Genomic DNA, 19,825 nt, shown 5'->3' with positions numbered 1-19,825 from the left:
CTGGAAACAGACTAAAACTGAAGTTCTCGTTATGTATTTCATGATAATTTTATGGTGCTTTTTTGTCATGTAAGAGCTCAACAACCATCTACTCATTTCATTATACTGAAAAGTAACTAGGATATTCTTTCTTTCCCACAGAAGAAAGAAAGTCATATAGAAAGTCATATGGCAACCAAGATAAAAAATTGGAATTAATAATTTATTAAACCTAACCCTTGCTGACTTACAAGCATTATTGACTGGACATAAAATGTTTTCACAAGTTGGTGAAGGACATTTGGCCCTCACACGTATAGCAAAACCAGAATACACTGGGAAAAAAAAAGTTTGTTGTATTTACATGATTTAATTTTGTATATCGGTCCCACATGAATTAATTAAAGCTGCTGTCTGCAACTTTTTTTGTGTTCAAAATTTACTAAAATTATATAATGAGAATGTACAACATGAATCCATTTTCCAAACCGTGTTTTTGTCTTAGCCTCAATCATTATGGTACACTTATAATAAGTGTTTATATTCTGACTATTTCAGACCAGACTGGTAGGACCCGCCGCAGAGTATCACAGTAATTGCGTGACTCGCCATAGGCATATTTTTTTTACAGTCTATGAGACATACGCGGAGAAAAGAAGCTCCGGCTACAATATTCTTCTGTAGACGCGTGCAGTTCTGTTTATTAACCGCTAGAGGGCCAAAAATTGCAGACTGCAGCTTTAAGTTAAACAAACATAATGTAATTTCAACATCATGGAATGAAGTCATTTTAAGTGACCCAATTAAGTAGTCTCAAAGTGAATTTTATATGGCTCCTGACAAAGTTCAGGCACTCAAATTCATATATTCATTCATCCTGCTAATGCTCCACTCTCCACAGTATTAACTGTGGAGTAGTAAAATTTAAATTGTTCTAATAATTCCAACATAATTGAACATTAAACACTATTATACGGTGGCCCAGTAGTGCACAACACAACAAAATTAAAAAAGCAAACATAAGTTCACAGCACAACGAAATAAAGCCACAACACAATGGAATCAAGCCACAACACAACGGAATCAAGCCACAACACAACGGAATAGAGCCACAACACAACGGAATCAAGCCACAACACAATGGAATAAAGCCACAACACAACGGAATAGAGCCACAACACAACGGAATAAAGCCACAACACAACGGGATAAAGCCACAACACAACGGAATAAAGCCACAACACAACGGAAATGCTCCCGACCACTAGGGTGCTCTCAGAGCTCGGTAATATTACTATTCCTTGCCACTGTTCGGCAAGTCGACAGTTTTACAAATCTATCAATCAATACAATTATTAGTTTTAAGTGTGTAAGCATTGTATATGGACATGAAATATTAATTTAAAATCAACTACGTTCACAATAGCTTCATATTTATACTTGAGAATGATTTGACGCGATAACACAGCGCATGATAAAGGGAACATCCACCAATTTCACCAAGTGGTTAAAACGTATCATTTGTATTCATTAAAATTGCTTTTAACATTTAAAAACAGACATGTTCAAATTCCAAAGGTTGTTAGTTCCTGTTGGTAAGACTGACAAGCTTTGGAATTTGAATATGTCTGTTTTTAAATGTTAAAAGTAATTTTAATGAATACAAAATACGTTTTAACCACTTGGTGGGATTGGCAGACATTCCCTTCATCATGCGCCGTGGTAGCGCGTCAAATCATTCACAAGTATAAATATGAAGCTATTTTGCACATAGGTAATATTGAATTAATATTTCATGTCGATATACAGTGGTTACATACTGTTTAAATTAATCATGGTATTGATATTACTGCTGACTCTATAGAACAGTGGCAAGGAAAACTAACTTTACCGAGCTCTGAGAGCCCCCTAGTGGTCGGGAGCATTTCTGTTGTGGCTTGATTTCTTTGTGTTGTGGCTCGATTTTGTTGTGTTGTGGCTTTATTCCGTTTTGTTGTGGCTCGATTCCGTTGTGTTATGGCTTTTTTTCCGTTGTGTTGTGGCTTGTTTCCGTTGTGTTGTGGCTTTATTCTGTTGTGTTGTGGCTTGTTTCCGTTGTGTTGTGGCTTTATTCCGTTGTGTTGTGGCTTTATTCCGTTGTGTTGTGGCTTTATTCTGTTGTGTTGTGTCTTGTTTCCGTTGTGTTGTGGCTCGATTCCGTTGTGTTGTGGCTTTTTTTCCGTTGTGTTGTGGCTCGATTCCGTTGTGTTGTGGCTTGTTTCTGTTGTGTTGTGGCTTTATTCCGTTGTGTTGTGGCTCGATTCCGTTGTGTTGTGGCTTTTTTCCGTTGTGTTGTGGCTCGATTCCGTTGTGTTGTGGCTTGTTTCTGTTGTGTTGTGGCTTTATTCCGTTGTGTTGTGGCTTGTTTCCGTTGTGTTGTGGCTTGTTTCTAGTGTTGTCAAAAGTACCGACTTCGGTACCTAGTCGGTACTGAAATTTTAAAAAGTGATGCTTTGAGCGCTGTCGTGCGGATTCATAAACATCTCTGATTGGCCGTTGTTTTCACGGCTCATCGGATATGTCTGTGATAGGCTTCAATGATCAACGCTATAAAAACATTGTAAATAGTCATCAATTAATCTCTTCACTAAGCGCTTACACTACACACGGGAGCGTTTGAAAGCAGGCGTCTATCGCGGATCGGTCCACTGTTAGATGCTTGCTTTCAATCGCTCGCGCTCCCACTTTCAAAACGCTTTCAAATTCAAACACTTCCGTGTGCTTTCAAATGCTCCCACGCGCTGATCATTGTAGCCAATCACAGGCATATCCGATGAGCACGTCAACACAATGGCCAATCAGAGATGTTTATGAATCCGCTCAACAGCGCTCAAAGCATCACGTTTTTAAAATTTCAGTACCGATAGGTACCGAAGTCGGTACTTTTGACAGCACTACTTGTTAACGTTGTGTTGTGGCTTGTTTCCGTTGTGTTGTGGCTCGATTCCGTTGTGTTGTGGCTCGATTCCGTTGTGTTGTGGCTTGTTTCTGTTGTGTTGTGGCTTTATTCCGTTGTGTTGTGGCTTGTTTCCGTTGTGTTGTGGCTTGTTTCCGTTGTGTTGTGGCTTGTTTCTAGTGTTGTCAAAAGTACCGACTTCGGTACCTAGTCGGTACTGAAATTTTAAAAAGTGATGCTTTGAGCGCTGTCGTGCGGATTCATAAACATCTCTGATTGCCCGTTGTTTTCACGGCTCATCGGATATGTCTGTGATAGGCTTCAATGATCAACGCTGTAAAAACATTGTAAATAGTCATCAATTAATCTCTTCACTAAGCGCTTACACTACACACGGGAGCGTTTGAAAGCAGGCGTCTATCGCGGATCGGTCCACTGTTAGATGCTTGCTTTCAATCGCTCGCGCTCCCACTTTCAAAACGCTTTCAAATTCAAACACTTCCTGTCACGATCACTAGTGAGAGTGCCCTAGTCAGCCACTAGAGGGCACTCCATCCTGGACTCTTGTTTTCACTCCTTGGACTACAATTCCCATACTCACCCCTGGACTCATTATCCCATTCATTGCACTCAGCTGTTTTGTGTTTCTTCATTAGTGTCTGCCTATTTAGTCTCTGTTGTTTCTGCCTTTGTTTGTGGTTTGTTGTATTTTGTTACGTGCACTTTTGTTTTCTCTGGCTTTCTGTTTTGGACTGTTTTTGTGGCGTTTAACCTTTGCCTGTGCTCTGGATTACATGCTTGGAGTTTCCTGTAATAAACATCGCTGCACTTGGATCTTACCATCTTGTTCTTGTGTGCACCGTGACACTTCCGTGTGCTTTCAAATGCTCCCACGCGCTGATCATTGTAGCCAATCACAGGCATATCCGATGAGCACGTCAACACAATGGCCAATCAGAGATGTTTATGAATCCGCTCAACAGCGCTCAAAGCATCACGTTTTTAAAATTTCAGTACCGATAGGTACCGAAGTCGGTACTTTTGACAACACTACTTGTTTCCGTTGTGTTGTGGCTTGTTTCCGTTGTGTTGTGGCTTTATTCCGTTGTGTTGTGGCTCGATTCCGTTGTGTTGTGGCTCGATTCCGTTGTGTTGTGGCTCGATTCCGTTGTGTTGTGGCTTGTTTCCGTTGTGTTGTGGCTCGATTCCGTTGTGTTGTGGCTTTATTCCGTTGTGTTGTGGCTCGATTCCGTTGTGTTGTGGCTTGTTTCCGTTGTGTTGTGGCTTGTTTCCGTTGTGTTGTGGCTTGTTTCCGTTGTGTTGTGGCTTGTTTCCGTTGTGTTGTGGCTCGATTCCGTTGTGTTGTGGCTTTATTCCGTTGTGTTGTGGCTTTATTCCGTTGTGTTGTGGCTTTATTCCGTTGTGTTGTGGCTTTATTCCGTTGTGTTGTGGCTCGATTCCGTTGTGTTGTGGCTTGTTTCCGTTGTGTTGTGGCTAGTTTCTGTTGTGTTGTGGATTTATTCTGTTTTGTTGTGGCTCGATTCCGTTGCGTTGTGAACTTGTTTGCTTTTTTAATTTCGTTGTGTTGTGCACTACTGGGCCACTGTACTATTACATACTAAGTCTCTCCCTTTCTCATCTTGCTCTAAAATACCATAAAATAACACTTAATTTAAACATCTCTTGATTTAGCCATTTGCAAAGCATGCTGAGAACTAACAAGCCCCACCCAGTTTCAGTTAATGCAACACAAATCATTTATGTAATCCAAACACAAACGGAATAAACAAACTTCAATTTTACATATATTGAGTTAAGTTAGGACAAAATGTATAGCAATTGTGTTGCTTTAGCTCATTTCAATTAAGCAATTTGAAAAAGCTGCAAAAATATTTTTTTTTCAGTGTACCCTCATTGACATCAACAAGGAGACAGTGTTGCTAAGGTTCTGATGAAAGGTCTCATCTGTAAGTGACAGAGTGCTTGTGACAGTTGTAGGGGATTGCGGTAGGAAAGCCTATTATAGGCAGTGACTGCAGCTTCCCAATGCTTCTGAGAGACTGCAAGGTTACTACACACACAAACACACACCCGCTCTACCCCTAAACCTGCTCATCACAGAAAACTTTCTGCATTTTTAGATTTTCAAAAAACATCACTTAGTATTATAAGCTGTTTTTCTCATGGGGACCAAAAAATGTCGTAATGCAGGGTTTACCAGGGCCACACACACACCGTCACACACACATGCACACACACATTGTATGCAGATTGGATGAATGTTTATGAATGAATGAATCAGCTGGAAATCTTGGATCTTAGTAAGTCATGCTGGTTTAAATCACAGAATGATGTTCATTCATCTCTTACAATTTAATATTTAAATCTATTCATATTATCTTTATGCTACTTTACTTTATGACAGAACCATGTCTTATTAACTTTAAAATTAAAAAATGGGGTATGTCTATATGTGTGTGGTCTATGGAAACACTAAATATTCTGGTTAAAAATACAGTGTGATTTAGACCTGATCACCTGATTGTATGACGAACTAATCCAGTTTAGTATGGTCACTGACGTCGAGGTGAAAGTGACTTTGAAAGTGTAAGTGTTTGGCAGTATTGTTGCTACAAATTGTCACGCAATACTGCATTTCCTATTCGCCAGGTAACTTATAATCATTCAGCATTCATTTGAGTACGACTATATTAATCAAGACTATCGATTCCCTATTCATGAATAAACTGAGTCAGTTCTTTTAAATGAATGTGTTTGAATCTGTTCGTGGTTTTGAATCATGTGATTCAGTGTCGGTCAGCTCACTCGCGCACTGAATCGTTTGGAGCAATTTTTACTCATCAAAAAAGTAGCACGATAGACGCAGATAACAAAACACAGAAATAAAATAGAGGGCTGGATTAAGTGGATATTTACTTACAGTTAATTGAAACAAAACTTTGAAAGCTTTTTATCATCTGCCGGCGAAGATGAAGACGTCTTCATACGTTTGACACCTGCACGTGCAACTTTTGAATTAATCTGTAGGACCTACTACAGGTAAAAACATTCTTCAGTACCTATATTACCATGTTGTTTGGATCTTTTGAAATGTACATTTTAAAGTGGATTTGGACTACCTTGTAAATAATATTGTATGTGACTAATCTTTCATTTTACGTTAGTGACTTGTCTAAATTGTGTCACGTGACTTTTAGAGAGCATTTGCTTTTGACAGTGTGCACCTTGTAGCAGGTGTGGGTGCTTTATGTATCTATTAGCAGGGCCTAACTTGACTTTGCAAACCAACTTGTTATTGTAACAAGGAAAATGAGCATCATTTTTAATGTTACATGCAGTTTGTGTGTGAGATTTGATTTATCCAACTCCACCAGAGGTCGCTGTTGTGTTGATTTGGAGAATCTGACTGGGTCTTTTTTGTTTTGTTGTTTAAAAATTACAACAATGTAACAAATGCAAACACCCATATACAAAGCGAATTATTACAGGCTAGTTAACAGTAATAATTTTTTTTTCATTTCGTTTGTATCTGAACTCGCCCATCTATACTGAAAAACATAAATATTATTATTAACAGCATTTATTAATATCAATAATAAATTATTATTTGTGTCTGGTAAAGGATATAGATTAGAAAACTCAATTCGTATAATAGTAATAATATCAATACTAGAAATAATAATAGTTTATAATTATTTATGGTGATACATTAATACAGTTTAATAATAATAATACAATAATATTAAACAATAATACATTTTAGTCATTTTAAAAACTATCATTTATATAATTGTAACATTACAAGTCTGATTTGAGATCAAATACTAATAGTTTTTTTTTTTTTTTTTTTTTTAAATCCTGAATTTTGAGGAGAAGGTCATGCATTATTGCTGTTAAGATGAGCTTTACTGAATGCACATTCAGGGCTCCACTTTGCACAGATGGAATTTCGGAAAGCATGTCCTTCAGCAGCCACTCAAAATATAAGCGCTTTGAGACACAATTCAACTTTATTGTGTGATATTATTATTGAATTCTCACTTGAGCGCTGCATGCTTTATTAAATCAATAGGGCACAGAAAGCAAATCACTCTAGCACAGGTTTCTTTCTCTCCTATAACACTCTATCATTTTAAGTGATTTTAGGCTGAACTTTCTCTGTTCATAGAAGCTCACAGTCTTTACAGTAAATCTGCTAGGGAAAACACAAACACTCTAACTTCATTAATTTCATACAGTCTGAATTGGACTGGATTTTTTTTTCCCAAGCACAGAGAATGTAAAAGCATGACTCATTAAGCTAGCCAACCTTCACAGTTTCTGTCTGAAAACCAGAAGAAGTATTAACCTGTTCTTTTGGTGATAATGCATTAATTAATTTATCAGTTAATGATGCATTAGTCTTCACATTGTTATTCATACCCCTAGCCATATGTGACTAGGTGTGAAAGATTCAATACAGATCTGGCTACATGATGGACCTTTAAATGCTCTTCTCTCATAGCCGACACTTGGTAGCAGAAGTTAGATTGTGTTGTGAGAACATATTGCATATTGCATTCTTTTAATGTATTCTTTTACGATAGTCTGCATCATATTGCAATGTATTGCCATTAATGATTCTTGTTATATTTGACTGCAGTATGACTCATTTGGCAGTGCATAACATAATTCACTTATCTAATTAAGTTATCTAGCAGCTTTGCATTAAATTAAAAAAATAAATAAAAAATCATAAATTGCCAAACAAAAATAATGATTAAAATTAATACTTGGCGTCTGTGTATTGATTCGGTATTGTGATAAAATCTTATTGCAGTACTAGACAGTATTGATTTTCCTCCCACTTGTAGTTTTCACAGATCCCAAGGGAGATGCTTTATATTCTCAGCAGGTTTAGGTTGATTTAATTTAAGTATATACTTGAATTTGAGTTATTTGCTTTATGTATCATCACTGAAGATTTTTTATGCATTTTATTTTACCATGCATTTTTCTTTAAATTCCCTTTCAAATATATGATTTTTTTTTTTTTGTAGCTATTTGCAGTTAAAAACGCTACTACATTTTTAGTTTACATAAAACTAAAAAGTAATAGCACAATCTGAGAGGTATCATTCAGGTAGCCTATACATCTATGGTGAGTTTAACTATAGTCTAAACAGTGAAATCAGATGCCAAAACTCGTTTATAGAAGCTGAATTGTTTATGTAAATGAGACCTTTTGCACTCATGTATTTGACACATCTTGTTTATTTTCCAGACAGTTTAAAACTCCAACAGGATTTGACTTCAAGCGTATCAAGATTGGCCTTTGCCCTCTTCTGGTTTGCGATTTTAGATCTTTTCTTCATCTGACATTTAAAACCCCCACAGACAGGAGAGATGGAGGCAAAAGGACAGAACATTCCCAGTGGTCTTTAACAGGATAGCTCTTACCTGAACACCGGAGTAATACTGCTGAATATTCAGCTTTGCCATCACAGGGATCAGTTACATTTAAAATAAAAACATTTATTTAGGGGCCGATCAATAAAGATGTACACCTATTTTAACAGCATCACTGATTATAATGGGTTCTATTGTCTTTTGTCGCGTCACATCGCCCCGCCCGGATCCGGTGTAGACACGGTGTTAGTGAGTCTATGGCAGCCCATAGAACTGTATGGTAAACAGTTGTAAAAACTGGCACACAAATCTGAACAAGGACAGTCTAGATATTTCTGGACAATTTTAGAGTCTCTAACTCAGTGCTACCAACTGTCCAAAGTTGCACTCATGTTTATGCTAATAACCTTTTAACCGTAAGGGCTAGGGCTGCACGATATATCGCATGAGATTGTCACGCGCATTTCGTCAGTGTGTCTACCTAAGCGTTTTTAGCCAGCTGAAAACGCTAGGCGCTCTGCTTAAAACGCCCGTCTGTGAGCGCTTGAGAGCGCTTCTGCAGCGTAGCGTTTTTTTCCGTTGAGACACTTTGTTGCTATGATATGGAATATCCGCGTCACTGTTACTTATAACTGATTTTGCAGGTAATTTGTTTCAGACTAAAAATGTTCACACAATGTGGAATTACTTGCTATGTATGTTCGGAGATCAGCAATATTATTTTCTCATCCATTTTGTTTCTGTTTGTTGATGTCGCTGTACAGCAAGAATGTGGCAGTTGGTCGGAGTTGTATTTGTCCACTCTGATTGGACGGCTGGCTAAAAAGTGACAGTGATGAGCGTAGCGTTTTACTCAAAGTTGAACATTCTTCAACTCGAGGCGACCAGTAAAAAATGCCCAGCTCTCAGCGCTTGAGCGTGAAAAAGACTCTCAGCGTCTCGTTACGCTCCTGGCGTTTAAAAAATGTGGCATTCCCTTTGAAAACAATTGAAAAAATACGCTAGCAGCTGGAAAAAATGCTTAGGTGGCCACACGGCCTAAAGCCGGTTCCCTGATTACCGCTAAATCGCCATCACCTGCTTTCAAATGGAGCGGCATTTAATAGACAGAAACGTAGATCACTGACAAGCTACGCAATAACGCTTTCATTGCGCAGATGAATCGCCTTCGATAATGAACGTGATATTGCGTGGCTTGTCAGTGAACTACGGCTCTGTTTATTAAATGCCGCTCCATTTGAAAGCAGGTGATGGCGATTTAGCGGTAAACGGGGAAACGGCTTTACTGACGAAATGCGCATGACAATCGCATGCGATATATCGTGCAGCCCTAGTAAGGGCTAGAAACAAAATTTATTTTCGAACTCCTAGACCGTTTGTAGAGTTTTCATTAAAATCAAGCCAGATCATCTTCAGATCATGCTGACACAAAAACATGGAAATCAAGTTGCTGAGAACTCTTTTCAAATAATTCTCGAACAAATTCTACAAAGAGCATACCAAAGTATGCGTAAGGCTATATCTCCTTAACACTTTAGCATATTTAGACCAAACTTGGTGTGTGTTATGACAACCATGGTCTGAGGGTACCTGATCAGTTTTGGCACAGTGCCACCTATTGATCAGGAGGTATGGAAAATTTATGTATTTGCTTATAACTTTAAAGGTGCTAAAGAGGATGTTTTGTTTTATACATTTTTGCAATATTACTTGAAACTGTCTTTGCTAACTGATAAAAGACTATTTATTAGGTGCACTGAAAGGAATAATATTAATATACATCATCTGTGCACGAGGTAGGGCCTTAAAAACATCAGCCAATCGTTTACGCGATCATCGCATAAACGATTGGCCCTCTGGCTTGTCAATCACTGCCGTGACGTTCCTTGTGAGAGACGTGCGCGGCTGCGCGCTCCAGTAACTTTCCACACTCCACAGGCGCTGCATGCAATGTTTTTGTCAGGAGACAGGAATAACAGATTATGAGTTATGCAGATTATGAGTTACCCTGCGGTGAGTCCGACATAATGAATCCAAAAAACAAAGAGTTTTGGGAGGCGTTCCTTCTGTTCTTACGCATGCGCTCATTTCAAAAACTCAGTAACAGTCTTTGGATTCTCAGTCGATGAAAAAAATCCTCTCTATCACCTAACTGCAACCTTGGTGAACATAAGAGACTTCTTTCAAAAACAAATAAAATTCAAAAATCTTACTGACCATTGGTACTGTACTGTAAGATATGCTTTTGAAAAGACAACACAGGATGGACTGCACAAGTTCTTCAAATATCGTGCCTATTGCCCAAAAAGCAAGAGGGATGAGCATAGAAAGTAAAAAAAAAAAAAATGAGGAGACATGCAGTAGATAGCTTAGCATATAGTTAGCATTTGACTAGACTGGAACTAGGTAGTGCATTGAATCTTTTATTTCAAAAGAACAAGGAGAATTTTATTCCTCCCAATCTGTTTCCATTAACTGAAGCAAACAAGACCAATGACCACAGTACTGCTGTCTCATGAATTAAACCTCAGTACGTTTTGGCAGAGCTAATGCAAAAGGAATAATGTACATTGGTTTTGATTCTGTTGTGGTGACACAGACCCTCTGCCACACCCAAACGCCCCCCACCCTGATGTCTCGAGTCAGTCAGTCAGACTGCGAGTGTGACTTCATTTATCTTTGTTAGTCCACTGCTGCTCTGGAGGGCTAATTAGTCCTGTGTGGGTTAGAAGAACCAGCCAAGGAGAAATTGTGTGTGCATGTGTGTGGAGAGAGAGAGAGGGAGAGGGAGGAGACCCAGGTGTGTGAGCTCCAGTAAAACTACACAAAGCAAATCCTTTCAAAGGGATAGTGCTTTTAACCCTTCTGAGGTGGTGTCACATGGGACGAGATCCCATAATGAAAAGCAGACTCTAAAAAAGTGCTGCTTTCTCACCTTGTGGATTGCGTATACAGTATGTGAGAAAAAGAGAGGGGGAGTCGCTATATCTAATCATATGTTTGGGGAAAGTATGTTAGGTCCCCTGAGGCTCCTCTCACTATAGCTCTTTTTTTCTTTTTTATCTCTCACACATTCATTCATTCAGTGGAACAAGAACAAAAGCACAGATTAGAACTGGATTTTTACTGTTTCTGAAGAAAATGTGATGCTTGCATAGAGATAGATAGATAGATAGATAGATAGATAGATAGATAGATAGATAGATAGATAGATAGATAGATAGATAGATAGATAGATAGATAGATAGATAGATCTATTAATGTTAATAAATGTTTAAAAATGTATATTAAAATTATAGAAATTATAATTTTTTTGTCTAAATATAAAACACTAAACTAAAATTTCATGTTGTTACTATTAATATAATTTATATTAAATTTAAGGTGTTTATAAATATTATAGGTTTTTATTATAGGTTTATTATAGGTTTTTAGCATGGCGCTATGCAGTTTCTAGGTTATTCTGCACTGTAAAAATGATGTTTTTACATTACTTTAACTCATCAAATTAAGTTAAGCAATTTTCAGCTTTTTTAAAATAAATTATACAAAATTCAACTAATTTTTTAAAGTCAGTTTAATATAATTTAAGTTAAGTACTTACACAGCCAAGTTGATAAAAATTTAAGGCAGCAAGTTTTTTTTCTTTATTTTTTACAGTGTGGTTGGTTGCTTAGGGTGTTTCTATGCATTTGCTCTGTAAGACAATATTTTGTTTTATTAACTTATATTCACTAATGTTGTTCAGAAAACATACTATTTTGAGTTTTTATTGATTAGCTAAAATAATCTTCTTTTTATTAGCTAAATTTTTTTAATTTGAACTCAAAATTAAGGCAACGAGATTCCTTTTTTCACAGTGTACTGCAGGTTTTCTGATGAATCTTTAAGCTTGTTGCTGCGAGTTGCTGCTAGATGGTTGCTTACTCAGTGCCAAGTCCGCAGTTTTCCCGCAGAATTGTGCTACATTTACACTGTTGCCGTGGGTTGAATCGACCCCAAATATCATGATACTTAGCCTCTGGAATGCGAATTTTACCAGAGGAACCCCACCAAAAACATGGATTTTACCCCTGGCAGAGCTCCCCTGTAACGTACAACCCGTTGTGAAAACCTGTTGTTGTGAAAACCTGGCAACCCTGTGTTTACTGGTGCTTTGTGCAAAAGTCACTACCATGATGCTAAGTGGTTGCCAGGGTGTTGCTATGCAGTTGCTAAGATAGCATGTTGCTATGTAGTTGCTAGGTTGTACTGGGTGGTTGCTAAAAGGTTGCTTACCCGAAGCGCGCATGCGAAAGCGAGTGTACAGCGCCCAAATATTGCGGTCTCTTTCAAGTCTTGTGCTTAAACGGACAAATTCACACAAATTTATGTAAACATTGATCTTTATTTAATTTATACAGTAAAGATTACATGCAGTGTTGTTTTACATTTTATTAGCTACTTTATTTCATTTCTGTACCTGAAAACTGGATACATGAAAAATCTGAAAAGCTGTATTTATTTATATCTTTGCTTTACTGTATTTATTTGTGTTGTTTGATTATTTGTTCTTATTTTCTTTATTTTTATTAGTCAGTAGTAATTTTTTTACCTGAACATAGCACATACCGAACCATACCGAAACGTGATACAAACCGAACCGCGAGTAATGTGAACCACTGCACCCCTACTAGATATGCCCCCCCTGTAAGTCTGTAAGTCTTATAGCATAGAAAACAACCATACCTGATTTGAAGCACAAATGAAATGTGTTGAGGTAAACGCTGGTTAATGGTTTGTTCAAATCCTTTACATTATGTATAAACAATAGTAGTACAGTAGCAAACACCACTTATTCTTCTGCATACATTTTTTTTCTTTTCATTTAGGAAAATTATGCTAGTAACTGTCTATTGGCACTTACAAATCAATCCTTTTAGAGAAAGCGAAGGTGTGTGTGTGTGTTTGCTAGTATCCTAAGTGGACTCATGGTACTTGATATGATTTCTGTGTTCATTGATGGGTGGGCACGCTCTCTCTCCCTCTCTTCCTCTCTCCCTCTCTCTCTCTCTCTCATTGCCGTGTTTGGTTGTATCAGTCGGATTTGTGAACGTGAGAGCGCGTGTGTGTCTGCAGTGCTGCTTGGTCATTTGAAACGGCAGTCTCTGCCTCCTCTCAGACCGTATGTGTGTGCGAGTGTGTGCGTGTGTGTGTCTGTCCTCAGGGAGGAGGGAGTCTAACAGGCTGTTGGAGATCAAAGAAGAGACATTTCATTTGGACCAAGGTCGGAGCTTTGGGATTTCCGAACGGAGGGGAAGACGAGGAGAGAAGTAGGGAGCGTACGGGAACAGGAAACTATTGTACAGTGTCCTGCGAAAGAGTAGATGATACGTTTCTTGAGCGTTAGCTAAACATTGCCTGGAAAATTTTGGTGGCGTTGTAGAGCGTGACGATTGCCTTTAGGGTTTCGGTGCACTACTTGAACATTACTTAAACGTTTGTTTGCAGTAAAGACATCATGGCTGTGCAACTGATGCCCGAATCTGCCGTCTGCCTGCTTATGGTGAGTACGGTGCTCTTTTAGCCAACTCTAAACACATGCACTCACTTAAACACACCCTCAGGATTTAGTTTTATGAACTATCTGTCATATTTGACCTGACAGGTTTGACCGGTGCTCAGCTTTTCTTTTTTTATTTTGCACACACACAAAAGCAGGAGCACGTGCACTCTGCAGCACTGCCACCAAACGCTGACCGAATTGCAGCACTCCACACTAACATTGCAGCGAAAAAACCCTGACAGGTGCCCTGACATCAGCATCTAGGAAAAAACCCTCGCCGTATGTCGTCTCTAGTACTACTGCCTCTGCTTTGAGAGGAAGCCGAGAGAGTTCGGCGGACGCACATTTGCAGAGAGAGTGCTTTTCGAACACTGGGGTCTCATTACTGCATGATGGGCTTCTTTTTATTAGTGCTGATTTTTGTTTCGCTGACTTTGTATGTGTGCGCACTCAACCTTTTTGGCTGAATAAGGTGTTTGGCCTCTTTTTTTCCGTCTGTGAATTGTGTGAAATCAGATGGATGATGAGTATTGATTGTGTGCACCTGTTTTAAAAGGTGTAGTGGAAGGTTGTGAAGCTGAAAGAGAGGCATAGACTTGGTGAAGGATCACCTCTGGAAAGACAAGGAGAAAGCATGTCACTGCCTCACCCCTCTGCCCTACCTGTAACAGCTGTCTGTCTCCATGGTGATAGGCCACGGCTCTTTTTGACATGTTGAGAGGAAGGCAGTGAGACAGACAGGGAGAGAGAGAATGAGAGGGCAAAGTGCTCAGCAAATAAGCTTTCATCTTCTATTTCTCATTTTCTTTTATCCGTTTCTACCACCTCTGATACTGGAGTTCGGAATACCTTGGAATCAAATCCAAATCCACAATTGCTTTGGAAGATCCATCCAGGGATGCAGTGATATTGGAATTTGGGCCATTATTGATATGAGATGCACTAATAGCTTAACAAATTTTTTTTTTTTTTTTTTTTTTTTTTTTTAAAACTCACTGTTTACACTAATTAAAATCCTATAATGTAGAACATCAAAAACAAACAACAACAAAAAAACAGATAATTGTGGATTACTGTACTATTTTTGTATGCTTGCTTAATCTGAATTGAAAAATCTCAACGATATATTCATACCTATATCAATGATCAATTATTGCTATTATTAGTTTTTTATTATTAGGGCCCAAGCGAAAATTCGCGCAGGGCCCTCTTGTTCTTCTAAGGATTATTATTATTTTTTTTTTTTTTTCCGTCTTCCGGGGCTTTTTGGGGGCCTTAACATGCTCAAAAACTCTTGAAAATTGGCACACACATTGGAATCCGCGGCCATTAGGACGCCGGAGAGGCTGGTACCCGGGCGTGGCAGGGGGGCTCGACAGCGCCCCCTTGAAAAAAGTCTGAAAATTTGGTCCATATATTAAACATGCTTGCACGTATTAGTATGAAACTCGGTACACATATAGACCTCATCGGGCCGAACAACTTTCGCGCTCTAAGTTAATCGCCACGCCAACAGGAAGTCAGCTATTAAGGGTTGTTTGAAAAACGCATGCTCTGGAATTTGATATACTCCTCCTAGACGATTAATCCGATCGCCACCAAACTCGGTCAGCATGAAGTCAAGACACTGATGATTAAAAATTGCCAGGGGATTTTTGATATCTCGAACGGTTTGGCCGTGGCGAGGCAACGAATTTATGGCGAGAAAAAGGAAACAGGAAATGTGTTATAACGTCTTAATACATATATTGATCTTTATGAAACTTCACGAGTGTGTTCGTTATAGGAGTCTGATCACATGGATGTGACTATTGTGAGTCAAAGTTATAGCGCCACCAACTGGCAGCAGGAAGTGTATCACTTTTTGAAATGTTTTGAGATCACCCTCTTATTTTTACCTGATTTGCTTCAAACTTCATCAGTGTAATGTCAATACACAGCAGATGTAGACCTATGACAGGATTTTTGATATTTGAAATATTGTTGCCATGGCAACAGGTCAAACTGTAATAATATTCTTGAGTGTTTTTGAGGCTCTTAACATGCTTCAAATTGCATGAAACTCGACACACACATCAATATTGTCAACCAGTAGACATGGACAAAGCCATAGAAATGGGCGTGGTGGAGGGGCTCAGTAGCGCCACCTTTTGACAAAAGTGGGGGGTTAGTTTTTCCTACAGTCACCAAACTCGGTACACATATTATTCTCATCAAGCCGGACAATTTTCTAATTTACATTCATTAGCTCCGACCAACAGGAAGTCAGCTATTTTGGTTTGAATGTTAATTTTTTGAAAAAACAGGCTATGAATTTTATACTACTACTCCTACAGGGTTTATCCAATTTACACCAAGCTTTTTTTAACTTGTTGCTAACACATTGAAGTTGTTTAATTGCAAACGGATTTTGGATATCTCAAACGGTTTGGCCGTGGCGAGGCAACGAATTTATGGCGAGAAAAGGGAAACAGGAAATGTGTTATAACTTCTGCATACATTGATTGATGTTTATGAAACTTCAGGAGTGTGTTGGTTGTAGTAGTCTGATCACATGGATGTAACTATTGTGAGTCAAAGTTATAGCGCCACCAAATGGCAGCAAGAAGTGTATCACTTTTAAAATGCTTTGAGATCACCCTCTTATTTTTACCTGATTTGCTTCAAACTTCATCAGTGTAATGTCAATACACAGCAGATGTAGACCTATGACAGGATTTTTGATATTTGAAATATTGTTGCCATGGCAACAGGTCAAACTGTAATAATATTCTTGAGTGTTTTTGAGGCTCTTAACATGCTTCAAATTGCATGAAACTCGACACACACATCAATATTGTCAACCAGTAGACATGGACAAAGCCATAGAAATGGGCGTGGTGGAGGGGCTCAGTAGCGCCACCTTTTGACAAAAGTGGGGGGGTTAGTTTTTCCTACAGTCACCAAACTCGGTACACATATTATTCTCATCAAGCCGGACAATTTTCTAATTTACATTCATTAGCTCCGACCAACAGGAAGTCAGCTATTTTGGTTTGAATGTTAATTTTTTGAAAAAACAGGCTATGAATTTTATACTACTACTCCTACAGGGTTTATCCAATTTACACCAAGCTTTTTTTAACTTGTTGCTAACACATTGAAGTTGTTTAATTGCAAACAGATTTTGGATATCTCAAACGGTTTGGCCGTGGCGAGGCAACAAATTTATGGCAAGAAAAGGGAAACAAAGTGTTATAACTTCTGCATACATTAATTGATTTTGATGAAACTTTGGCTTAGTCTTCGTTGTACAAGGCTGATCACATGGATTTGACTATTGTGATTCAAAGTCATAGCGCCACCAACTGGAAGCAGAAAATGTGTCACTTTCAGCATACATTGAGATCACCCTCTTATTTTTACCTGATTTGCTTCAAAATTCATCAGAATAATGTTAAAACTTGGCACATGTAATCCTTTGAAAATGGGCAGGGAGGAGGGGCTCTATAACGGCACCTTGTAGTGCAGTAAATGTGGAGTGAATTTGACATAGTCCTTTGATGTTTAACCGTTTTAAGTGCCTATTGCCCGCTGTGCACAGTTGCCCTGAAGCCACCGGGGTGGCGGTGCCACCGGGCTTGGGCCCGCCATCGCTGCTCGCAGCTATATTTATGATATTATTATTTATTTTTTGTGAAATTAGATGTGTAATTGTGCATGTTAATTTCCTGGATTTTTCATTTAAATGACGTTTGCCGTTTATCTAATGCTCTCTTAAAGTTCTTTAAATATACTAAATATTTAAAATAAAGCAAGTAATCCAATTAAATCAATAATTATTAATTTTTATACTGTACATTCTAAATGTGTTATGCCTAAATTCACTTGTAGCATTTAAAATGATTGATTTTAGTTTTTAGTGTTTATATTTCATTTATTTTTTACAAAAAGTATAGAATTTTAATATTTTTTTTATTTATAATTAATTATTTTATTTCTATTTAAATTTTGCTCCTTCCTTCCTTCCTTGCTTCTTTCCTTACATCCATCCATCCATCCATCCATCCATCCATCATCATCCTTCCTTCCTTCCTTTCTTCCTTCGTTCCTGCCTGCCATCCATCATCCATCCATCATCATCCTTCCTTTCTTCCTTCGTTCCTGCCTCCATCCATCCATCCATCCATCCATCCATCTTTCCTTCCTTGCTTCCTTCCTTCCATCCATCTTTCCTTCCTTCATTCCTTCCTTATATCAACCATCCATCCATCTTTCCTTCCTTGCTTCGTTCCATTTATCCATCCTGCCTGCCTGCCATCCATCCATCCATCCATCCATCCATCCTTCCTTCCTTCCTTCCTTCCTTCCTTCCTTCCTCCATCCATTGTTTGTTCATTTGTTAATTCCTTCCTTCTTTCCTGCTTTCCTGCCTGCCTTCCATCCTTCCTTCCTTCCTTCCTTCCATCCTTCCTTCCTTCCATCCTTCCTTCCTTCCTTCCTTCATCCATCCATTGTTTGTTCATTTGTTCCTTCCTTCCTTCGTGCCTTCCATCCATCCATCCATCCATCCTTCCTGCCATCCATCCATCCTTCCTTCCTTCCTTCCTTCCTTCATCCATCCATTGTTTGTTCATTTGTTCATTCCTTCGTTCCTTCCTGCCTTTCTGCCTGCCTTCCATCCATCCATCCATCCATTGTTCGTTCCTTCCTGCCTGCCTGCCTGCCTTCCATCCATCCATCCATCCATCCATCCATCCTCCAGAGAGATGGAGATGCTTATGCAGTATAAATGTATGTATATCATCAGTTCTCCTTGTTCTTGTGATGTTCCCTCTCTCTCTCTCTGTTTCTCATGATTTAGAAATGTTGCCAGGACGGTCAGATGATTCACACATACACATTCACACTTGCATTCACATATAAACCCCATTCCAAATATAGACAGCTGAATGTGTTGAGTATTCCCATAGACTGTAAAAAGAGTATTCCTAAAGGCTGTTCATCATTCCTTATTTTTAGGCATTGATGATTGCATTTCCTTCATTTAATTTATTCATTGTACTGCCAGTACAGTGGCTGTATGTTTTTATAAAACCAGAGTGCACATTCAAGTACACACTTTATCATGTTAAATGATAAAATTTGCTTTGGTAACACGTGAAATATTAACATGAGTTTGGGCTGCCTTTGGATGAATATTAATGATGTTATCTGCAGTGAGCATTAATATTTCAGTCAGAACGTTAATTAAGATGCTTGACATTTGTAAGAGGCAACAAACCACAATAAAACACAAGCATGAATCCATGGGAAACGCTGTGGCTGTGTCAATCTCATTCTTTCTCTCTCTGAGGGAGACATCTGAGTGGTAAATGCCTGCCAGCCTGGCTGATGAAGGGCCCTCGTTCCTCTCGCTCTCATTAGTCTTCCAGTAAAAGCAGCAAACACTTCATATTTTCATTCATCTCCTGCATTTCTCTGAGACTCTCAGACATGATTCAATGTCACGGTGACATCACAGCACACATCGTTTTCCTTTGAAGCACAAAAACCTAGACGGTAAAATATGATCAAAGTTATCGGTCGATCTGGGGGGACGCTGCAATTTATGCACACGGTATGAACAGAAAACTGCCTCTTTTTTCACTGTTTATGATTTCCAAGTATCAGGGGACTGTAGTACTGTAGAATACTGTAGTATTCATGAATTTAAAAAGCCAAACTGTACCTCTTTAGTTATTTTTTCTTTCAGTAGATCTGCTGGGACGTTGCATTTGATCTGAGCAATAAACAGGATTCTTTTGTTTGTCACTTATAATTTGAACACATCATGGGATTTTACACACACACACACACACACACAAATATATATATATATATATATATTTTTTTTTAATGTATTTTAAAATGAATTTTTTTTCCTGTGATGGTAAAGTAAAATTTTCAGCATCATTACTCCAGTCTTCAGTGTCACA

This window comes from Chanodichthys erythropterus, chromosome 7, assembly GCF_024489055.1.
Source record: "Chanodichthys erythropterus isolate Z2021 chromosome 7, ASM2448905v1, whole genome shotgun sequence".
In the NCBI taxonomy this organism is placed as follows: domain Eukaryota; kingdom Metazoa; phylum Chordata; class Actinopteri; order Cypriniformes; family Xenocyprididae; genus Chanodichthys; species Chanodichthys erythropterus.
This window is presented reverse-complemented; position numbering follows the sequence as displayed.